The sequence below is a fragment of the Zalophus californianus genome, chromosome 9 (assembly GCF_009762305.2).
Source record: "Zalophus californianus isolate mZalCal1 chromosome 9, mZalCal1.pri.v2, whole genome shotgun sequence".
In the NCBI taxonomy this organism is placed as follows: domain Eukaryota; kingdom Metazoa; phylum Chordata; class Mammalia; order Carnivora; family Otariidae; genus Zalophus; species Zalophus californianus.
This window is the reverse complement of record NC_045603.1, coordinates 6,288,940-6,310,586: the sequence shown is the minus strand read 5'-3', so window position 1 is coordinate 6,310,586 and position 21,647 is coordinate 6,288,940. Positions and strand designations below refer to the sequence as shown.

At 46.1% G+C, this 21,647-nt stretch overlaps 1 protein-coding gene across 9 annotated transcripts in view; it reads right to left on the bottom strand.

Annotated features, from left to right (window-relative positions):
• PACSIN2 (protein kinase C and casein kinase substrate in neurons 2) overlaps window positions 1-21,647 on the bottom strand; it is a 133,038-nt gene that overhangs the window by 104,176 nt on the left and 7,215 nt on the right. Inside the window, exon 1 of one of the 9 annotated variants that reach the window (XM_027593248.2) lies at window positions 10,510-10,530. The exons of the other annotated variants lie outside the window; for them this stretch is intronic. The gene's annotated coding sequence lies outside the window, so the exon portion shown is untranslated. Of the gene's footprint in view, window positions 1-10,509; window positions 10,531-21,647 lie in introns of those variants that run through there. 9 annotated transcript variants of the gene reach the window in all.

Below are 21,647 nucleotides of genomic sequence, written 5' to 3'. Positions count from 1 at the left end.
ATCCTAACACAATCCACACAATGGAATACTATTCAGCAGTAAAAATGACTATGCAGATTACTTATGATTCCTTTTTACAAAGCTCATAAACAAGAAGTGAATATGTTATTTATACATATATAACTTTAAAAAAATTTTTTTAAGGTTTTTTTTTTTATTCGGGGTGCCTGGGTGGCTCAGTCATTAAGCGTCTGCCTTCGGCTCAGGTCATGATCCCAGGGTCCTAGGATCGAGGCCCGCATGGGGCTCCCTGCTCAGCGGGGAGCCTGCTTCTTCCTCTCCCACTCTCCCTGCTTGTGTTCCCTCTTTCACTGTGTCTCTGTCAAATAAATAAATAAAATCTTTAAAAAAAAAAAGAAAAAAGATTTTTTTCATTCATTTGACACACAGAGAAAGAGTGTGCACTAGCGGGGGAGTGGCAGGCAGAGGGAGAGGGAGAAGGAGGCTTCCTGCTGAGCAGGGAGGCCGTTGTGGGGCTCCATCCCAGGACTCTGGGATCATGACCCAAGCTGAAGGCAGACACTTAACCAACTGAGCCACCCAGGGGCCCCTTTAATTTTTTTGTTTGTTTTGGTTTGTTTTTAAGATTTGAAAGAGAGAGGGAGAAAATGCAAGCAGGGGGAGAGGCAGAGGAAGACAGAATCCTCAAGAAGACTCCGCACTGAGCGCAGAGCCCACCACGAGGCTCAATCCCAGGACCCTGAGATCATGACCTGAGCCAAAATCAAGAGCTGAATGCTTAACCAACGAGCCACCCAGGTGCCCCACTATTCTTTTTTTAAAAAAGCAAGATAATGAGGGAATGATAAAATATCCCGGAACACCTTTACCCACTGGCAGGAAATGCCTCCTAGGAGCTTTCCTGTGGTGCAGGACGGTTAAATTCCCAAGCTGGGAGGCTGGCCTCAAGATCTTTATTATTATGCTTCAAAACTTACACATCCATCACCTGTTGTTTTAAATTTTTTTTTTTAAAGATTTTATTTATTTATTTGAGAGAGAGAATGAGAGACAGAGAGCATGAGGGGGAGGAGAGTCAGAGGGAGAAGCAGACTCCCTGCTGAGCAGGGACTCGATCCCGGGACTCCAGGATCATGACCTGAGCCGAAGGCAGTCGCTTAACCACCTGAGCCACCCAAGCGCCCCATCACCTGTTGCTTTACATGAACTTTAAATTGTCTAATAACACATTTCAAAACTAGAGGTAGGGGCGCCTGGGTGGCTCAGTTGGTTAAGCGACTGCCTTCGGCTCAGGTCATGATCCTGGAGTCCCGGGATCGAGTCCCGCATCGGGCTCCCTGCTCAGCGGGGAGTCTGCTTCTCCCTCTGACCCTCTTCCCTCTCGTGCTCTCTATCTCTCATTCTCTCTCTCTCAAATAAATAAATAAAATCTTTAAAAAAAAAAAAAAAAACTAGAGGTAGACCAGACAAGTGCCATAAGACAGACACAGGAGAGAAACACAGGTGTCCAACAAATATCAGGCCAAAGCCAAATGCTGAGACCCCAAACCCCCCAACCCCTAAAGGCCTTCCCGGCCAGTCTAGGAGCTGCACTCTGACCTGAAGCCCTCCAGAGTTCAGAGCATTCAGGCCTTCTCCCCCCCACCCCCCACCCCATTTCAAGAACACTGGTCCACTTATGTGGCATGTGGAAGAAGGGAGAGGTTGGAAATGATGGCTGGGCTGATTCCTCACAGAAAGAGGAACAGAACCATGGGTACTTGCCAGGCTACCCATGCCTGCAGCTGGCCCTCAGCACTCTAGATGCCACACCTGGTTCCCAGTACTTGCCCTACTACTGCTCCCTGGGCCCTGGGGAGCTGGCTTGTTTGTTACAGTAACAATCCTCTTCCTCGCCCAACCCCAGGAATTAGTTCCTGGTTCCTGCAGGGTGAGGCCAGGAGCCACACCTGGTGGGGAAAGGCCCGTAGGAAGTCCTCAGGGACAGGTGGGCACAAGCTCCAGACAGGAGAGAGGGGCAGGATCAGCTCAGACTGGGCAGACACTGCCAAAGCCACTCCTCTGGCCCCTTCGCCATGAGCCTGTCACATCCACAGGATCATCTGGGGGTTCACAGATGTGGAGGAACAGTGATGCGTGCACGCCTCCCTGTCAAGCTGGAGCTTAATGGAATGACGACTTAACGTGCTTGCTGTTGGGTTCCGGAAAATACTTCCGTATTTATGTAGATTCCTTCTATGACCATCTTACTTAGATTTTTATTAGGATTAGCTGCTGGTTTTTATTATATGCCTTTTAAACATCTGCTGATATAGTCAACATAGGTTTTCTTTTTAATGTTATGTACTGAATTATTACGCCTAACTTTAAATGAGCACTTATACTATGCACCAAGCCCTGCTCTAATCACTTTGCATATATTATCCCACGTTCAGTCCTTACATCAAACCTCTATGATGGTACTATTCTTGTCCTGCTAATTTTACAGATGACACTGAAGTTCAGGACATTTAAATAATTCAGCCAAAGTCAGAGAGTGAGCAGACATCAGGACTGGAACACGCCATGCTTTTTTTTTTTTTTAATGTTTTTATTTATTCATGAGAGTCAGAGAGAGAGGCAAAGGCAGAGGAGAAACAGGCTCCCCGCCTAGCAGGGAGCCCGATGCGGAACTCAATCCCAGGACCCTGGGATCATGATCTGAGCCACCCAGGCGCCCCTGGAACACGCCATACTCTTAAGCCCCGAGTCAGAGTTTTCTCCAGCTGACATACCTCCTGTGAGAATATCCCTGTACTTTGGAACAAACCTTACTTGGTCGTGGAGAGTAAATCTTTTCTTTTTAATTCAAGTATAACATACACTATTAAATCAGTTTCAGGTGCACAATACAATGATTCAACAATTCTATACATTTCTCAGTGCTCATCACAATAAGTGTACCACACATCCCCTTTATTTCAGCTCCCCTCTGTAATCTTTTAATACACCACTATATTCAAATAACTGTTCTATTTAGAAATAAATTTAGAAATATACTTAGAAATGTTGCACGTAAATATAAATATACATGTGCGTGCGCGCACACACACACACGCAGGAAATTGGTCTATAGTCTTCTCTAGACCATTAAAGGAACAGGAAATCTAACCACTATAAAGAGACAGACATATATGACTACATAAAAAATCTTTAAACTTTATGAGAAAAGACATCTAAACAAAATAAAAACAAATTATAGAAACAATAGCCAGAGGGACATATTTGCAATACATACAACAAAGGATTTATAGCCCAATATACAAGAGCTCCTAAAAACTGTAAAGAAAATCCAATAAAAGAAAAAAAATGGAAAAGAAATATAGATAAAGAACTCCCAGAAGAAATACAAATGGCTAATAAATATGTGTAATGTTGCTCAGCCTCACCGGTACTCAGGAAAATATAACAATGGGATACTATTTTCACCCATCAGATTAGCAAAACACAATGTCTAGTGCCACTGGGAATGCCCAGCAAAGGCACACAACTCACACACTGTTGGTGTAATTATATCCTACAAAAAAGCTGAAGCAATTCAATCTGGCCTAACTACCAAACATCACTGACAGGTGGAGACATCCAGAGCGCAGTACTCACTCATTCAACAATAAACACCTACAACACACAGCGCACTCTGTTAGATCTTTGTTCTCAGAGTAAACTAAGGGAAGTGAGAAGAGCCAGTTGCTGAGTGGTGCCTACAGTATGTTCTCACTTTTATTAAAACATGCACTGATGCCTGTGAGAGCCTAGAGAAAGTTGTGAAAGGCTCTGCTGCACCAGATCAGTGCTGGTTTATCTCAACAGTGTTGGGACTGGAAGTTTACTACCATCTCCATATGTTTACATCTTCTTGTTGCACTTGGCATGAACATAGAGTAACAAAGGCATAACCGGTAACTTTGAGAAATCTAATAAAGAATATTACAACAGCTTTCGTTGACACACAACAAAAGAAGGGCATAAGGTCCGCATCAGGTTGGTGGCAGAGCCAAGAGTCCACCTTCTATCAGGCTGATGACTGCAAAGCTGGGCTCCCTGCATCCAGATGACTCTGTTTCTCCTCACTTGAATTCACCCACCCACAAAGGGGGCAATCAAGAAGCCTTCACCTCTCCTACCAACAGTAAGTTTTGTGAGGCAGTCTGGAAACATGTCTTGAACTCCTACATATTACAGTATTTCTTGAGTTCCTATGGATGATGTGCTATACTTTTTAGCCTATAGAAGTTCGGATGAACTCATGTGAGACACACACGAAAGTGTCTTTGCATCCTGGAAGCATCCTGGCGCTTGGTTAATGTATTATCCCATTTCACGGGGCACCCCACAATGCATTTCCAAACAGGCTGCTCCTTGCCCAGCACCCACGTCTCCTTCTGGCAACAGCATTCCAACTGAGCTTTGGGAAATCCCTCTGCCCCTTGGAGACAATCAACCCTCCCCCTGGCTCCTTTTCCGTCTGTGAGGTTAGCTTAGGACCACTGAACCAACCGTGACTGGTATACATTGTTTCCTGACTGAAAGGAACACCATACCTCTTGACCAATTCCCCAAAGCACAGCACAGAGGTGTTACAAAGTTTTGTCACTTAGGAGAAACAGCCTGTGCCCCTTTACAAAGGTTTGAGACACAGAAACTTCAAAACTACTTTAGATTTTCTGACCACTTCCCAAGACCCAATGATAGTTACATCTGTTTAAATCTCTATTTAGAGAAAAATATTCAACTAAATACAGAAAGAAATGATTAGCCCAGGTCAAATACCTACTTCTCCATGAAATCTCTGATCCCTTCCTGCTGAGAGTACACCTTTCTCAGAATGCATCTGCCACCTTTTTTTTTTTTTTCTTTTTTTGGACAAAGAGAGAGAGCGCGCACAAGCAGGCAGAAAGGCAGCAGAGGGAGAGGGAGAAGCAGGCTCTCCACTGGGCAGGGAGCCCGATGCAGGGCTCGATCCCAGGACCCTGGGATCATGACTTGGGCCGAAGGCAGACGCTTAACCGACTGAGCCACCCAGGTGCCCCTGCATCTGCCACTTTTTAACTTGTGTTTAAGTCACTGAAATACAGACATGGACCCCACTAGGCTAGAAGCTTCCTGGGAGCAGAATCCCTATCTAATTTACTAAAGGACCCCCTTGGCATATCAACTGCACCTGGCAAAGAGACCCATATGCTGCCCAATGTGCTAAACAAGTGTTTGTCCCTGTGAAAATTATTAACGAGATAGCTCACTAAAATGGAGCTGGGAAGTTTTGGCAGGGGGACTTCCCAAGCCCTACCTCTCAGAGATGGACTTGACCTTGCACAGATTTGACCTTGTACGAATACTACTCTACTACTCCAGTGGGAGGAAGAGATGCTTTCCTTATCCCTCAGTCAAGGGCTCAGCCAATGAAAAACCACCATACTTCCAACTCCCACGTTACTTCAGTGGACTTCTAATTTGTAACAACCTTCCCAGTTTACCCCTTTCTCCTTAAAAAAAAGCTTACCTTTCCTTCATTCCTGGACTTGCCTATGATTTTGCCAAAGCTCGTTTGTCCCAAATTGCAATTCTCTTATTCCTGAATAAACCCATCTTTTGTTGGTAAAATAACTGGGAGTTTTTAATCTTTAAAGTTAACATCCCCAAACCTATTTATGCCAATTATACCTAGAAATAAATATGTGTAAAAATAAGTATATATGGATATACATATATAGTCATGAGTACATGTATGCACACACACTTAACTATATAAACCCGTGAAATAACTGCACAGTTGTTTCTATGAAAATTAGAAACCCTAAATAAATTACAGGTGTGGGTGAGACAGGTAACACAAGTATAAAGGACTGGGTGAAAATTTGTAAAAATCTAGAATTTAGCAACTCAAGTTGCTTCACCCATCGTATTCGTTCTCAATCCTCTTCAAGCAAAACCTGAATACGAAGACAACAGATTATGGGTGTTGTCTATGCAAGAAAACAAGGGATAGGGCGCCTGGGTGGCTCAGTTGGTTAAGCGACTGCCTTCGGCTCAGGTCATGATCCTGGAGTCCTGGGATCGAGTCCCGCATCGGGCTCCCTGCTCGGCAGGGAGTCTGCTTCTCCCTCTGACCCTCTTCCCTCTCGTGCTATCTCTCATTCTCTCTCTCTCAAATAAATAAATAAAATCTTAAAAAAAAAAAAAAAGAAAACAAGGGATAATTCTGATCCACAGATTCAAAGTAAAAGAAAAGGTCAGTAAAAGATTGGCACATGAGATACACTGTTTTTTTTAAGTTAAAAATAAAACGCCTACATTATGTATTGTTTTGTATGATTCCTGCTTTATCCAGCCTCTTCAGTTAGCTGACTGGTGGCCTGTCCCAGTCTCATGACACAAATGCCAAGTGACCACTGGTCAGGTGTCATGTCAAATACTAGGGACAGTGCTGCCTCACGGGAAATAAACTAGAAGACTCGGCTGGAGGAGGCATGCACAGCCTATGGGGCACAGCACTTAGCAAAGCATTAAAAACATTCTTCCTACCACCAATGAAAACAGAACAGCTATGTAATTTGTTTAAAAAGACCAGGACAAATTAATAAAAGTATCTAATTCAGAACAATTTCCAATCTGAAAGAAAAGCCCCAGGCTTCCCTGAAGGTACTGTAATGTCAATGTTTGCCTAAGAAAACTCTGCTCCCAACTTGCGCGAGGCCATCTCCCCAAACTGAATCTGGGGATGCAGGGAGAACTCACCCGCCAGGGACAAAAGCAAGATGGCTAAGCCGGGACAGCTGGGTAGCTCCACCCGATGCAAAGATGGCTCCAAGTGGAAAAACCACTCCCTTTACTCAGTGCTTCAGGGCATCCGGGAATAAGGAGCAAAGTTAACGAGAAGGAAATGGAAATTAAATGTCTCTTACCTCACCTGTGCCAAGAGGTTGCAAAAATGTGGCCTAATTTGACTGTTACAACCTGGGGAAAGGCTGAACACCTCTCCGTTACAGAGACACAGGTCTTCTCCCCTTGGCACATCAACAATGCCACCAAGTTAATGATGATGAGAGTGTGAAGCCAAGTGGTTATGATGGCCTACTCCAAAAGAGGCAACTGCTTGCCCAAAAAAAGCGGGGGGGGGGGGTGTAGTTGGAAAACAGAAGTGGGGCCAATACTTCATTTTCCTTATTCTAAATTAAATCCTAAAAATGGATATATGTTGGTTTGTTAAAGTAATCAAAAATCAGGAAAGCCGGCTACTTCCTATAAATAATGAAATCAGGAAGTGTGTGGGAACAACATGACCAGAGAGAAGCCCTCTCCTCTTTCAGCAGCACACCTCTCAGAACAGGATGCTCACCCCCAGAGCTACTTCTATGGGCTCCACACTCCACCCACTAGGGCCTGAAGATGGGTGCATTTGGAGGCTCCATGGTGCTAACTCTTGGTCTCCTCTCCCAACCCTGACCACATCCAGACCCAGTTCTGGGGCTCATCAGGGTCCCCCTTTACTAACCAGCACCCCCAACCAGGCACACCATCCACCAGCCCTCAGCCAACCCCTCAGAAGGGTCCACCTGGTTTTGAAACACTCGCAAACATAAACAAATGAGCACAATGAAACACACACACACCCCGACACCCCTGCCATTCAGCTTCAGCTGATTTTAACCTGTGTCTGCCTCTGCACCACATCATATTCTGGAGGAAGAGTCAAATTGGGGGGGGAAAAAAAAAAAAAACCCTTGTAATCTGGGAAGTGCCACCACCCTACCCCCACCCTAGATTCACTGAGCAAACCCAGATTCCCGCCCCAGGCTCCACAGCCCTATCTCCACTTGAAGCAATTCCACCCCCACCCTCACCCCTACCCCTATCCCCACCATGCCCCACCTCGCCACAGGAACGCAGGACTGACCTGTCCACTAAGGGTACATAGAGAGCTGCTGACTGCCTGTCTCCAAGACTGCAAGACCAGCGCAAAGGACACATCGAGGTCATCTTGACTGAGCCTTGGGGTCTGGCTCACTGCAAATGCCCAGAGCCAGGAGGTTGGGGCTGTCATTTCAAAATCAATGATTATCTTGCTCTGTAATCTTGATCAAGCCACCCCAAGCCAATTTCCCTTTTCCCAGAATTAATACAGAAAAATAAGTATCTGACAAAAGAGAGACATGAAAAGAAGACCAGGAGCTCCACTGGGAGATTTAGAAGAAGGAAATAATAGCTAGCAAAAGAGAACTTGCCCAATGGAAAAGGAAAAGCGATCCAAACTAAGCAAAACGATGCCGCTGTTGTAAGCCACAAAGCTCAGCCACAGAAGTGGTCAGCAAGCCTGGCAGACATCCCAGCTATTTAGGAAAAAGCAGTGGCCACCTAGCTGAAATATCCACAAGTATAAATCAAGGGCAGCATCAATGCAGCTCAACGAACTGGAAAAGAGCGACCTTGGCACCCAGTCCCCCTTTCTGCCGCGCTACCCCGCAAGGCCACTCGCTCCCACTCCCACGGCATCTCAGATCCTGCACCTCAACTGCCCGTTCACACCACACGTTCATGAAGGCCCCATGGCTGGGGAGTGTCGGCAAGTCTACCCCTGCCTCAGCCCCCACAGCCCAGGTCAGAGCCATGTACTTCACAGCATCAGATGAACACAGGACACGTATCACCACTGACACCCCAACGTGGAACTATGTGTGAGCAGAGGCCACGCGCCCATATCCCCAGCTATCCTCACTACAGACCCAGAGGGGTCTATGCCAAGGAGCTCAAGAGTGTGGCACATCTACCAAGCCCCCAGCATAGGTGAAAGACCAAGACAGACTGGCTTTCAATCCCGGCTCTGCGCTTCACTAGCTACGGGACCACGAACCCATACCTTTTCCTCTCTGGAGCTCTGTTTCCCTTATATGTAAAAAGGAGCTAACAGTATCGGCCTTGAAGCACTAAGTGAGAGTTGAATGGAATGCAGGTGAAGTACCTGCCACGTGGTAGGTGCTGCACCACGACTACTACTGGTATCATGGGGCGGGCTAGCTCTCCACAGAGAAAGATGCTATCTCAAGCCCCTAGATGATACCCCTAAATACAGCCAGCTTTCCCCTCACGGACCTCCCTGGCCACCCACCATATGGTTCAAGACCACCCACTCTGAGTTCAGGAACAACAGATAACCACCCCCCCCACCCCCAGTGCCATGTTCAGAAGTCAGGCACGTTGGGGCGCCTGGGTGGCTCAGTCGTTAAGCGACTGCCTTCGGCTCAGGTCATGATCCCAGGGTCCTGGAATCGAGCCCCGCATCGGGCTCCCTGCTTCAGCAGGAAGCCTGCTTCTCCCTCTCCCACTCTCCCCAGCTTGTGTTCCCTCTCTCGCTTGGTCTCTCCCTGTCAAATAAATAAATAAAATCTTAAAAAAAAAAAAAAAAAAAGAAGTCAGGCACGTGCCAAGAACAGGAGTGGACCACAGCCAAATAAAACTTGAACTCATTTTCATAAAGATATAACCTAACCTTCTATTTCCCTTACCTCCGTCCACTGCCCCCCCCCAAAAATAAAAAAGTAGACAAATGAGTTTGAGGAATCCTGCCTCCTAGTAACTCAAGGGGAAAATACATTCTGCAATGAACTGAAAATTTAATTCAAAGGTTCCTATCTCACCAACCCCTACGAGTCCAGCCTCAGGGCCCACTGGCCAGAAGTCTAACTGCTCCTAGGACGGCAGCAGTTCAGGAGTAAACGCACGTAGTCGTGGCATGTGGACTACACCGAAATGCAGCAAAACATTTCTAAATAGCTCTCTGTACTAACACAGTTAATGTTTCTCATCAAACTTCCTTCTCTTTCAAAAACAGACACCACACTACACTTAATCCATGTTGGCTCCACAGCTCCAAAGAAACATTTTCAAAAATTCAAATTATTTATTGAGCTTGCCATAAAAATCATGCCATTACACACATTTGGAAAAAAAATGCACAAATTTAAATCCATGATCTAAAAGACAGTCAAAGAGGGGCGCCTGGGTGGCTCAGTTGGTTAAGCAACTGCCTTCGGCTCAGGTCATGATCCCGGGGTCCTGGGATCGAGCCCCGCATCGGGCTCCCTGCTCAGCGGGAAGCCTGCTTCTCCCTCTCCCACTCCCCCTGCTTGTGTTCCCTCTCTCACTGTGTCTCTCTCTGTCAAATAAAAAAATATTTTTTAAAAATTAAAAAAAAACTTATTCTCAAAGAGGAAAAAAAAAAAATCTATGTAAGCCTGCCTCAGGATTTAAAGGAATCACTGAGTGATGCTTTTTAAATATACCTAATTTCTGCAGTCGGTCCATGTAACTTCCCCCATTAAAGGCAACCCTGAAAACTGAGGGTCCACATATTACTCACGCCACACTCGTTCATCCCACAAATGTCTACCTGGCGATTACATGCCAGCACAGACCAAAGAACTGTGGATTCCAATATAAAAGGCAGAGCCTGCCTCCACCTCACCGAGCTCCTGGCCCAGCAGACCAGCCAGCAGTCAGTCAAGTCAATCATACCATATATGAGATGCACCGGGACGGGTAAGGGCCTTGTACTCTGCAGGACCAGGATTGGGATGGGGGGCTGTAAAAGTAGTGAGTGCTGAGTTTTGAAGGATGAGTAGGAGTTCAGCAGGCAAAGACGGAAGAAAGGGCATTTGCAGCAGAGGTAACAGGATCTGTGGAAAGGGAGAAACACACGAAATTCAGTGTGGCAAGGGATAGGCTGAAAGGGTCAGCAGGGGCCAGATCACAAGCTTGGACTTTATTGTGATGGCAACAGGGAGCCACTAAAAGAATTTTAATCTGGCCAAACAGCAGCCCAACTGCTCCCACTGCTGATAGGTAATGAAGACTCAGAAGAACAACATAAATCACCCTTCCTATTTTGGTTGAAAAGAGTTAATGAAAAATGTTAAACCAAATCCCTCCTCCAACATTCAGTAACGTACTGATAAGCATGGCCCAAAGACCTCTTACATCTGGTCACCTGCTCTGTGCCTCTTTCCTCATCTGTAAAATGGGCCGTAGCCCCCCAGAGGGCTGTTGTAAGGATTACATGGGTAATGCACACAAAGGACCCAGAGCCCAAGATTTCGCTCCATTGCTCTTGGGTGCTGGTGATGGCATAAGCAGTGCTAGTACCAGTAGCTCCAGAAGTACCAGCAGTACACAAGATAGCCGCACACAGGTCAAAAAGCAGACAAAGAAGACTTTCTGGCCGCTTGTGAAGCTGCTGCATATCAGTACAAAGGAGACGGCTGCTCGGACCCCTTTGGGACTGAATGGAAAAGAAAAAAGAGCACCCCAGCCCTTGCACACACAGTCATAAAGCTGGGCCGAGAGGGCCCTCAGTCTGAGGCAGCTCACATCGTTGCCAGCCCACGCAGATGGTGAATGGCCCCATTCGCCTTCCCACATCTCTAGGCTGGGCCCCACCTCATCCACCCAGGCACAGAGGCTTTACTGTCCCCTCATCATTTTATAGCCGGCAGGCCTCCACAATCACCTCTACACATGAGACACTGCCCGGAACCTACCCACCAGGAAGTCCTTCAAGGCTCTGTGCCCAGGGCTCTGGAAAACCCAGAACAGAGGAGGAGACCACAGGAGACCCCACCCCCCGCAGCATACTTCTCCCAGTCCCTCTCACACCCAACCCCCCGTGAGAGGGCTCTGCTGTCAAGGGGCTTAAGTCACAAGTGAAATGAAGAAAAAGCAAGGCTGTGAGAGGGTGAGAAGAACTATAAACAGTCACAAAAGGGAGGAGATCTGTGTGTCTAGAACCACAATTCCCAGACCTTTGGATTTCACTAACTAAAAATTTTCCCCCAAAATTTGGGGGACTTTTCAAAAAATAGTGCTGAAACAACTGGATTATTTATTCACATGTGAAAATATAAACCATACACAAAAAATAACTCTAGGTGGATCACAGAACAAAATTAAAACCTGAAACTATAAAACTACAGAAAATATAAGAAAATATGTGTGACCCTGGATTAGGCAAAGATTTTAACTATGACACCAACCAAAAAGATACAAACCGTAGAACAGACTTCATCAAATTGTTTCAACTTCTGCTCTTCAAAAGACACTGTTAAGAGAATGAAAAGACAAGCTACACACAGGGAGAAAACATTTTCAAATCACATATTTGATAAAGGACTTGTATCCAGAATAAAGAAATCTAAAAAGTAATAAAATAAGCAAACCAACTTTTTAAATGGGCAAATGATCTGAATAGCTACTTCACCAAGGAAGGTATACAAACACCAAACAAGCACATGAAAAGATGGTCAATATCATTAGTCATTAGGGAAATGCAAATTAAAACCACAATGAGACATCACTACAGACCTACCAGAATGGCAACAATTAAAGACAGACCATAGCAAGTGTTGGTGAGGACACTCAAGAACTGGAACTCCCACACACTGCTGGTGCAAGTCTGACATGGTATAGCACTTTAGAAACACAAAACAGCTTGGCGTTGTCTTAAACAGTTAAGTTAAACATTACCATACCATCCAGCCATTCCACTCTAGTATTTACCCAAGAGAAATGAAAGCTTATGGATATACAAAGACTTGTACACAAATGTTCACTGAAACTCTACTTGTAATAGACCCAAATCACGAACAGCCCTAATGTCCATCAGCAGGTGAATGAGTGAACAAACTGTGGCAAAACCACACACTAGATTAAAAAAGAATGAAATACTGATAGATGCCACAACATGGGTGAATCTTAAAATAATTTTGCTGAAAGAAACCAGACTTAGGGCGCCTGGGTGGCTCAGATGGTTAAGCATCTGCCTTCGGCTCGGGTCATGATCCCGGGGTCCTGGGATCGAGTCCCGCATCGGGCTCCCTGCTCCTTGGGAGCCTGCTTCTCCCTCTGCTTCTCTCTCTCTCTCTCTCTCTCTCTCATGAATAAATAAATTAAAAAAAAAAATCTTTAAAAAAAAAAAAAGAAACCAGACTTAAGCAAGTACCTATTGTAGGATTCCATTTCTGTAAAATTCTAGGAAATACAAACTAGTGTACAAGGACGGAAAGCAGACCAGCAGGTGCCCAGGAGTGGCAAGGGGCCGGCAGAAAGGACTAAAATAGCTCAGAAAAACTTTTGGGGCTGATGGATAGGTTCATCATCTTGATCGTGGTGATGGTTTAATGGGTGTATTCATGTGTCAAAATTTATGATATTGTAAACTTTAAACACATGCAACTTATTGCTTTTTAATTATACTCAATAAAACTATTTAGATTTGGGAGGAGTAGGGATACCTGGCTGGGTCAGTGGGTAGAGAATGCGACTCTTGATCTCCGGGTCATGAGTTCAAGCCCCATGTTGGATGTGGAACCTACTTAAAATTTAAAAAATTAAAATTTGGGAGAATAACATAAACTGCTTACTTTTTATTTTGTCAAGTAAGAATACTCTTTAAAAACTACCAGTTCTTTTCACCAACATGAAAAGGACATTTTAAAACTGTAAGACAGAATGGCCACAATTTTATACTAAAAGGGAGGCCTTCCCAAAAAAAGGTAATTGCTAATCTTAACATATAAAAACAACACAGTCCTTCTTTTTCTCACGTTGGTGACACCACCATTTCAGACCAGCTTTTGTGACCCACTGGGCTAGGGATACTAAAGGCTGCACAATCCTCAGACAGTTCCCTGGCTCATCTCCATCTCCAACCTGGCAACTGCTCCTGGAGGGAAATCACCCCAGCTCCAGCAGCACTGGGGAAGATCATGTGTACGGTGGGACACTGCAACTGTGGCAGTGACCCAAGACAACGTGTCCTCCGCTCCCGGAGGACAAGAAGACACAAGAAGCATGTGCCCCAAAACGTTCCTAGAGTGCTGCCGAAGAAGCGAAATGCCTTGTTTCTAGAAGAGCTATTTACCCCAAAGCCAGAGTATCTGTGTTTTGCGGCAAGGAAAACTGTTCACTGGGGAATCTTCCAGGCTAAAGTCCATTGAGCTAAAGTGGAAATATAAGAGCTCTAAAAAAGACCACGATATAGACTGGAATCTTCTGCTATTGTACCAGAATGTTAACAAAATCCAAAAGATCTCAATTAGCCAAACCCTAGAAGACTTTAGATAAAATGGGAGCAGTACAAGTGATCCTCACCACGTGTGGCTGGTTTAGTGGTAAGAACAGCTGAGAACGGGACAACACCTCCCCAAACCCCAGCTATCAAATAGGGAGGGAGCCCTCCAAGCTCTGCAGGGTGCCATGAGCAGCAAAGATGGCAAGGCCAAACACACTCAATAAGTAAGCATGGACTCTGTTACTTCAAGAAACCAAATATACAATGAAGCCAGAGCAGTGCCCTGTACCACAAGATCCCCACATGGGATCATGGGAACACTCTAGCCTGCACACCCAAGCTCCTTCCACGCATATACTACCATGTGGTCACCCCTCAGGTTTAAGTGTGGGTACACGGAGGCACAGTCCTTCTTCAGGTGGACCCAGCCAGGGACGAGGCCTACACAGTTCTTACAAGTGGGCTAGGGGGAATTCCAGGGTCTCTGTCTCCACACAAGGTCTGGGAGGGGAGGCACGGGTTCCAGGTAGGCACAACCCTCGGCCTTTCAGATTCCTCACCCTGTAGGGAGAATCACATTGGAAGTGGGCCCCAGGGAGGAGTCCCATGTGCCCAGTCTAGGACAAGGTTTGTGGGTCCACTGCAGCCCCTGAGCATCTGCCCCCCACCCCCAGCCACAGCCTCCCAGCCAGGATAAGAAGCCATACAGCTGCTTCCCCCAGACTCAAAAATCCTACATATTCTCTCTTCAACCACCCCGCCCACCCCCGCCACTTCCCCAACCACCATCTTATTGGACTTCAAATCTAAACTCCTCCAACTCTGCCTCACCCCTTTAGACTGGAAACTTTTCAGAATGCCTCCCCGACTCCCTCAGGACTTGACTTCCAACAGTCGTCCCTTGGGCACACAGACAAAGGGATGACTTCCCTCTCCCAGACTCGGGGCTGCTCCAGACCCAACTAACCAGGAAGAATAACTGGACACTGCAATGTTGAGTTAGCACGAAGCGGAACCCCATCCGACTGTTCCTCCACAATGTGAGTTGGCTGCAGAGAAACTTAACCCTGGCATGTAGTCATGTTTCAAAATAACTCTAAAGGTGCAGTTCTGTGTTTGGCATGAAGTTGTGGCAAGCCTGAGAAGGAAGCAGAGTTATGAAGTTATTAAATGTAAATATTTAAGGAACTAGCAGCTGTTGATGCCAAGAGGATGGCAGCTTGCAAACTTCCAGTCAGAATAATGATTCTGTTATGTCAGGGGCTGAGGCAAGATCACAGATGCTATTCCATTCCACCCACTACAGAGGATACAAACTTTAAAAGCAACCTACTCTGTCCATTGGGCAGTGCCTTAAAAGTTAAAATAAGAAAACAACTGTCTGATGTGGAAAAAACCAGTGTGCATATAAATCGTCTCCTCTTTTTTTTTTTTTACGACTTTATTTATTCATTTGAGACAGAGAGATATAGAGAGCAAGCGCGCATGAGCAGGAAGAGAGGCAGAGGGGGAGAGAGAGGCAGACTCCCGGCTGAGCCGGGAGCCCCGACTCAGGGCTCAATCCCAGGACCCTGAGATCATGACCTGAGCCAAAGGCAGACACTTAACCATCTGAGCCACCCAGGCACCACAAATCTCCTCCTCCATAAGTCAAATACTAAATAATGTGCATTTCAAATGCCACTCACAAGGCAACTGTTTGGGACCAAGGATGAGAGATTATGCAATTTTGCTAACAGTAAATACATATATATTTGGTAACTTCAAGTGTCTACACTGTCTACCATGTAGGGGCCTGAAAGCAGGCTCCACTCATGTTTCCATCCTTGAGCAAGGCAATTTAATGTGACAGTCAGGCAAAGATTACATTTCTGACTGCTAAGGGAACCAATCAGAAAAGGGAGGTGTCCAGGACAAAATGGGCACACTTAATTTTCTGTTGGCATTTCTGATGATGCCCTCAGGGCTAGCTTGCTGAATTCCACAACCCCAAGCTGCTCACTGATGGAACACACACACACCCCCAGCCTACCTATGACGCCTGCCCCGTAACTGAAGCCCAGCTTCCCACCTGCAAAACAAAGCTGTCATAAGGATAAATGTAATCATGCACTGAAAAGTAGGGCACCTGCCACCAGATAAGCCTCCATAAATATTAAATTTTTAAACATCATGAGGATAATGATGAAGTAAAAAAACCAGTTCAGGTGGGGCAACAACCTGCACCCTATTGAACCCTGAATAAAGTTTATGTCAAAGACTGCTAAGGAATCATGCCTCAAGGTCAGTTACCAAAGAGCCTGTCCTGAAATTAAGTAGCCCCATGCCATGCCATGCACCCAGTCAGGGCAGCTGAGCAGACATTTCTCGGGAAATAGAACAGGAAGTGTGGAAAAGACAACGGGAAGCGAAGAGCGTGTGCCTCTGAGGCTTGGTAGTAACCATTCGGCCTGGCTAAGAAGTTACAACGATGCCCGAGCCTTCCAGCCCCTGCCAGAGCCTTCACCACACACACAACCAAAGGCTCAGCCAGTTGCTAGGCAACAGCCAAACTAGGCACACTTTCGCATCTGTGGAAACCAGGGCAAAGTACAATTTCCATACTTGTGATACAAACCCACAGAAGGCCAAGCACAGAGCAAAGCAGGAGTCTAAAATGTGGGTTTACTGACAGAATAAACACGAGTGGGGAGGGGCAGCAGGAATCGAGGCAGCACCAAGCCCAGCCAAGGAGGTTAGGCTAGCCATGCAGTGCCCGCAGCAAAAACCCACTTGTGTCTGAGAGGCAACACTCTGTGTTGTTTGTGATCATTTCCTCTTATTTCTACCTTAGCGTGTAGTAAGGTCTTTTGTTTTGTTGTGGACGTCAGCCTTTCTCAGCTAGGATAAGAGGAACCAAGAAAAGAGTTTTTGTCCCCCAGGGGCCAGAGAACTAAAGGGAAGCAAGCCCTGGCCACCCCGGAGATGGGGGAGATGGGGGGATGTGATGGAGGCCCAGCGGGAGTCCAGGGGGGACTGGAGGGCGAGAGCTCAGGCCCTGAGGCCTAGCACTCCTCCCCACCTGAGCCCCTCCTCATCCCTCATGTTTTCTTTTGCAGACCCTGGAAAAGGAGCCACCAGGAAAACAGGATCCTGCTCAGTCTGAGGGTGGGTACAAAAGGGACAGTGGACGATGAAAAAGCCAGCCAGCCAGCCAGCCCGCGGCGAAGGCACGCTGTGAAGGGCAGGGAAGGACACAGCAACTTCCCAACAGAAAAACAAGGAGAGTAAGCACACCGACATTATAAACCTCCCAGAACATTCTCTGAGATGCTGGTCTCTACCAATTAACGGAGCCAGGAACATCTGTGAGAGCGGCATCTAGAAGCTACACAAGGTAAAATCTGCAGGATCACTTGATCCCCAGGCTGTCCTGCTGTACCAATGACCCTGGCAGCAACAATCTGGCAGAGTCCTTCCCAATATGCACACTGTAAATGAGGAAAAGAAAAGAACAAGTTCGAAGAGATGCTGTGGCTCCGAGTATCAGGACCACTGGGCTGAGGAAGGCAGGCAACCACATTTACAACCTTGGGAATGCAGAACACTAGCTCGGGTGATTATAAATACAGTATAAAGACTTTTTCAAAGACTGTTTCTTGCTTATGAAAGGAAAGCATCTAAGTCAAGTAAAATGATATCCAGAAACCTAGAAAGGAAATGTGACTCATTTGAGAAAACCTCACGAAAGTGTCTTATCTCACAGATACTTGGAAGTCCCAGAGGCCAAGGCATCTTAAAGAGAAAGAATCCCCTCAATACTTTCACCCATAAAGATCAGAAAAATAAACCCACAAACAACAGAGGCGGCATTCAAAATACTCTAAGATGCTCATATCCTTTAATCCAGGATTTCTATTTCTGATAACTTAGTCCCAGGAACTAATCACACAAATGAAAAAAGGAAAATAAAACTGTAAACTACAAATTCATCTACAATAGCAAAAAAAGTTGGAAATTACCTAAAAGAGCCAGCAGTAGGGAAATGGTTTAATCTCATTACATCCACAGGATTATGCAATCATTAAAAGTCTTGTTAAAGAAACAGTAAAAACCCAGAAAATATCTTATAAAATACTTAAGTGGATCTGACTAATACAATCCTAACAGAGAAACATTAGTGAAAAAGAAGCAGGCACGTGTGGTCAATGTGGGCTTCAGAGCCACTGTTCTATTGACAACCTGAACGACCTTGGACTAGGCACACGATCTCACTACCTTCAAGTGTCCTTGCATTCAAACTAGGAACCTCAGAGGTAGACAGAGGCAATGCGATGCTCCTCTTGCCTCTTCTGAAGCCTGGGACAAAGTAGGCAGCTAGTAGGTGGCAGCTACTCCTTCTAAGGTACATTAAAAACCTCAGGCCTGTGGAAGGTAAAACAAAAAAGAGTTCTTTATTCAGAAAATTCTATTTTCTATGTTGCACCTTCAATATTTAAAAGAACAAAAAATAAAAAAAAATAAATAAAACTAAAAGACAAGAATGAGAGGAAAAAGCCTTTTGACAATTATCACAAGCATAAAAACCACCATCTGCTCTAATTTACCTCAACAACTGATCTTCATTTGATATCACAAAGTCAACAAAATGTGAAGATCTTTCACAATTTTACATAGTGCAAAATGAATGCTCTACAGAAACACCATTTCTTCTCTTTCAACTCGCTGCTTTTGAACAGCCTATGACACCTTTCAAAATACAGCCAGTGGAGGGGCGCCTGGGCGGCTCAGTCGGTTAGGCGGCTGCCTTCGGCTCAGGTCATGATCCCAGGATCCTGGGATCGAGCCCCATGTCGGGCTCCCTGCTTGGCAGGGAGCCTGCTTCTCCCTTTCCCTCTGCCTGCCTCTCTGCCTACTTGTTCTCTCTCTGTATCTCTCTGCCAAATAAATAAATAAAATCTTTAAAAAAATAACAATAATAATACAGCCAGTGGAAGGTGAGGAAAGGGCACACCTAAGCCAGGAGCTCTGGAATCCCCAGGCATGCTGCCCTCCGCTCTCCCAGTCAGGAACAGGACAGGGGCAGCAGATGGACAGGTAGACAGCAGCCGCATAGACGACTGACGGGTGGGTGATGGCCACCACCCTAATCACACACCTAGCAGCGGGGCTGTGGAGAAGCCTCTCCCTTTTCTGCCCCTATCTTCCTGCTGTGTAAATTGCTACAAACTCAGGTTATCTGAACCAAGTTAGTGGCGGGCATAGATCCCATCTTAAAACAAGAGACCACATAACTTGCCTCTTTTCTGTTTCTGAGAGGTGGGGAGGGAAGATTATGAGGGCGAATGACTCAGAATCCACTTATTCAAGGCAGCAGGATAAATGGCAAGAGTGGGGCTTCAAGGGTGCCTGGATGGCTCAGCTGGTAGAGTGTGCATCGCTTGATCTCAGGGTCATGAGTTCAAGCCCCAGGTTGGGCATAGAGCTTATTAAAAAAAAAGAAAAAAGAATGCGGCTACAGAGTCAAGTGGAAGGCCAGCTCTGATGATGACCCTGTGAGGGTCACTTCATCTCTCAGAGCTCTGACTTACTCATGTGGAAAATGGAGTTAAAGCTATCTTGTTACAAGAATGAAATGAGTAGGAATGTAAAGCTTCTTATATGATCCCTGAGAAACCCCAGAACCCAGGGTCCTGTCCCAGACGGTGACCCCCGCCCCTGACCAACCCCCGCTGTCACAGTCCTCCTCACTGGAGCCTGCCCAGACCCCTCAGCTGATGATGCATTTGCTGGTACAGACACCACAATTGCTTCCTTAATTAAAACACTGTCATGTCCAAGCTAAACAGCACCCAGGCAGGCCAGCCTCCATCATCCAGCAACCAGTCAGCTACAAAACCCACTAAGAGCGGCCTTGGAGGTCCGCGCAGGGGGCAGAGCCTGCTCTGTGGTTCCTCCGAAGACCACAACTCACAGACTTGGCACGCTCAGTTGGCGACAACATAATTGGGCACAATGGAACACAAACATAATTTAAAATATGAAAATGTTCACAAAGTATGGTTTGGGCATCACTTATAAATTTCATTCAGTTGAACAGGAAACTTCAAAACACTAGGCTATTCTGTATGTTAAAGGCTGCCTGCAGGCGCCAGCAGAGGCCCCACTGAGCCCAAATTAGGGTGGAAGCCAGTGTGGGGTCCTGACCAGCTCGCCTCAGGCAAAACCACCAACCCTCCAGTCCTCCCTCTTCTTCTCCTCTGAACAAGAGGGAAGCCAACCAACACGGCTGCTTTGGAAACAAAATGCAAGCCATGGGAAAGTTCTGGTAAACTGCAAGTGCCTACACAACCAAGCTGTTTTTATATATATTTATTTTCATTCTAAAATCAAGTTATTACTGGGCGCCTGGGTGGCTCAGTTGGTTAAGCGACTGCCTTCGGCTCAGGTCATGATCCTGGAGTCCCGGGATCGAGTCCCGCATCGGGCTCCCTGCTCAGCAGGGAGTCTGCTTCTCCTCTGACCCTCCCCCCTCTCATGTGCTCTCTCTTTCTCTCTCTCTCTCTCTCTCTTACAAATAAATAAATAAATCTTTAAAAAAAATAAAATAAAATCAAGTTATTACTTAAATACTAATTCTAAAAGTAAAAGGGTAATAGTGCAGTCTCAGAAACAAGGAGAAACTTTCCATAATTCTGCAACCTTAACTACCATTGCTGTCTATATTTAAATATTTTACACAGATGATAGACCTGACAACTTGCTTTCTCAAGTCCTGATATTTTTCGTCACCTCAGCACGAGCCATCATCACCCTCACACATGCGTCTCCAGTCACAGCATCAGCCTGTCATCCTAGGCTCAGGATTTCTATAACCTAGAACATTCAACTCAGCCCCAGAATCGCCAACCCAGAAAGAGCAAGGCTTCGACGAGGCTGGGTTGCCCTCACAACCCAGAGACGATAGGACCACCCTCAGGCCCTCAACCCAACAGGAAGGGCAGAGCGGACAGAAGCAGAGAGATGGTGGGAAGACAGGAGCCAGGCCTGGCAAGTGCCAGGATGGGAGGGAGGGCATTCCATGCAGAGCCAGAGGCCTCGCCCACATCAACATCATCCCTAAAACCCCAAGTCACCAAGGAAAGGTCCAAATAGACTAAATACATTTAGGCTGGAGAAAAGAACACACTGTAGGAGGATTTTCAATAGAACTGGATAACATAACATCAAATTAAGCACTTTAATGGTAGATTTTGCTTAATTAGCAAATTCACTTCAGTAGACATTGTACTTTGAGCAATCGCAAAGTTACTGAGCCAGCACCATGGACCTGGCACAGGTGCTGACCTCTCAGGGTCCAATACCCCACGCTGCCCTCCCTCAGTTGTCTGAGGAGGAGGAGGCTGTCAGCGTCCCAGTTCTGAAGATGTCGAAGCATGTGGCTAAGGAAGGCCACCCAGTTACCTTGTGACAGAGCTGAACCCGGGGCTGTGCGACTCTGAATCCATGTTACCTCCTACACCTCACTGCAATAGGGCCTTTCTTCTGGCAGTGAAAGTTACCTCCTGACTGCATGGATCTGTGACCAAAAGCCATACGGAAAAGGCAG